This window comes from Diaphorina citri, unplaced genomic scaffold, assembly GCF_000475195.1.
Source record: "Diaphorina citri unplaced genomic scaffold, Diaci psyllid genome assembly version 1.1 scaffold1813, whole genome shotgun sequence".
In the NCBI taxonomy this organism is placed as follows: domain Eukaryota; kingdom Metazoa; phylum Arthropoda; class Insecta; order Hemiptera; family Psyllidae; genus Diaphorina; species Diaphorina citri.
The window spans coordinates 20,441-23,145 of NW_007379239.1; the positions used below are offsets into that span (position 1 = coordinate 20,441).

The window sequence follows — 2,705 nt, forward strand, 5'->3', positions numbered from 1 at the left end:
TTTTTTTTTTTATCATTAAAAATTTGAAAAAGTGCTGCACCACGTAGGTACATAATTTTATGCTATCAGTAGGTGGTACCTATTTATCTTGTACTCATGAGTCGTTTTCTTTTTGATTTACTTTCGTAGATTTGGACATACTTCATCAAAGGCCGAAGATCTGAGACGAGGACATTCTCATTCCTGATCAAATCAAACACTTCTTTCATTCTCACCATCAGAATGAAAGGGGAGGTGTCATCAGCAATCGAGACGACGCAAGAGTGACGTCTAAACGCTGAATCTTTTCAAGAAAAGAACATTGAGTTGGTAAGTTGAACTTTTCCAACAATGGAATTAAGGCGATCAGTCTGATTAGGTAGTACCTAGGTAAACCTAAAGGCTTGTTCACACTTGTCGTTCGGAGAAAAATCGTGTCGTGTGTAGTGAGAGCACTCTCATTTAAATTACATTGCCTACAGGACATTCGGGAAAAAATCGGATGAAACTTACGACAAGTGGGAACGGACCTTTACACGGCAGTGCTGTTACATTGGGTCAACAATTTTTAGGTACCTACCTAAATAAAATGGGACACTACCCAAACAATGTCTCCCTAAATGTGGCGAGACCTCTCTCTTTCTGTCTCCCCCAAAGTATACTAATATGACGCTTTCTTCCCCACAGGTCATTAGGTGACAGTGGACAAACTGCACCCCAGTCACTCAATCCAAACTTGGACCACAGAAAGGATTCTTAAGTGTTGCCGCTGTATATCGGCAATCTAATCCAATGTTGCCAACTTCCACCATCAAACTCGCTTCTCCGAAGATTTGTCATTTCCGCCAACTTGCCTTCAACAGTTTCATCCAAAAACTGTTGCGAGCTTTCCCAACTTCAAATTCTCCCAGTGTTGTCAGTCTACTCAACTTCAAATGCTCGCAGAGTTGCCAGCTTTCTCAACGAAGATCCATCGTAATGTTGTCAGCTTTCTCATCATCAATTTCGCCCAGTGTTGTCAGATTTTTCGAACTCAATTCCTCCCAGTGTTGCCGAAGTCTTCAACCGCGGAGTTAATGCTCTACATCTACCCTGTAGATCCGAATTTGTTTTGTCATTTTGCTTCTAAACGGCAAATTCGGTTCTAGAGAGGTTTGTGTGGGGCATATACATACACTGTACTCCCAGACTACCAGCCAGAGGCCGTCAAAGAAGGTAGTAGCCGTCACTGGTAATCGTCACATAGTCGTCGCCGAAGTTGTCACAGAAGTTGTCGTGATCGTCGAAGAAGCTTCAAGCGTCGTCGGTATCTCGAAGCATCTGGGGATGTCTGTGTTTTTGTAAACCCTATAGGTTAAAGACGTTAAGGTGTATCCAAACATAGTTGACCGGGCGTCGATATCTATTTTATCCCGGCAGTGTGGACGGTTCAGTCGACATCCATCGGTCGACTATGTGTGGACGCACCTTAAAACTATCTAGTTACTGTGTAGCTCGGCTGACTTGGCATAGGTACATTGTCAGCCTAGTTAGCTTGGAGGGTAGCACTCCTTTTAAGTGCTAGGACGCGGGTTCGATTCCCGCCCGGGGCGAAACTAATTACCTAGGCTTTTTAAGAAACTTCTTTGGAGTCGTTATTACCCCCGTACTGGTTGGTATACCTAAATATCACATATTATTTTTTATCTAGTAACCTATATATAGGCAGGGACATACGTAGGCATAGGTAATAAATAATTACCTCTAAGGTCAGTTGAGGTAGGACTTTATTGTTAAAACTCCTTCAATTAAATACATACCTAATAAATGTCTAAAAAAACCTATATACATAGTAGGTGAATAGGAAAACCATTGTCCAACGATACGGTTAGGTATACCTACGCATAATAAATAATTACCTCTAAGGTCAGTTGAGGTAGGACGTTATTGTTAAAACTCCTTCAAATTAAATAAATACCTAAATGTCTAAAAGACCTATATGTGCATACATTCCTCTCTCCCCTACCCTTCCTTCTTGGCAACACCCATTGAAAATATTTTCGATGCAATTTTGAATTTTCTATCAACATAAAATTTATACAAAAAGAGAGACAATAATAGGTACTGTATTTTTGTTGGGGGGGGGGGGGGGGGAAGAACTATATACATAGTAGGTGAATAGGAAAACCATTGTCCAACGATACGGTTATACCTACGCATAATAAGTAATTACCTCTAAGGTCAGTTGAGGTAGGACGTTATTGTTAAAACTCCTTCAAATTAAATAAATACCTAAATGTCTAAAAGACCTATATACCTAGTAGGTGAATAGGAAAACCATTGTCCAACGATACAGTTGTACCTAATTTTCCGACTTACCTCAGTGTTGTGTTGTGTCCAGTTTTGTGCCTACATGTTCCTTAAATTACAGGTTTTCTCCCTTACAGGAAAAATCGTTATGAATGTCAAAATATTGGGTTCGAATCCCCACAGTGTACAATTTTATTACTTTCTATTACCCTTACGTATAGGGAACCTATACAAGGTAATGAGAAAGTATTGCAATCGGTCCAAATTTTCAAAATCGGGAAATGATTGGAAATATCCGTTTTGGGGTCCCCTAATTCCAAAAAAGTGATTTTTTTTTAATAGAAACCAAATCAGTTGACTGTATGATAGTTTGGTAGTGGTGCTAAACTATATATCTAAGAAGTCTGATGTTGGATTAATAGAAACCAAATCAGTTG

The 2,705-nt window shown here is 39.7% G+C and overlaps 1 long non-coding RNA gene across 1 annotated transcript in view; it reads left to right on the plus strand.

The window, feature by feature from the left end:
• The window catches only part of LOC113470764, a 7,535-nt gene extending 5,582 nt beyond the window's left edge, over nucleotides 1-1,953 (plus strand). The window contains exons 2-3 of the long non-coding RNA XR_003393704.1: nucleotides 130-309; nucleotides 667-1,953. This is a non-coding gene — a long non-coding RNA (uncharacterized LOC113470764). The remainder of the gene's footprint in view (nucleotides 1-129; nucleotides 310-666) is intronic.
• The last annotated feature ends 752 nt before the right edge of the window (nucleotides 1,954-2,705 follow it).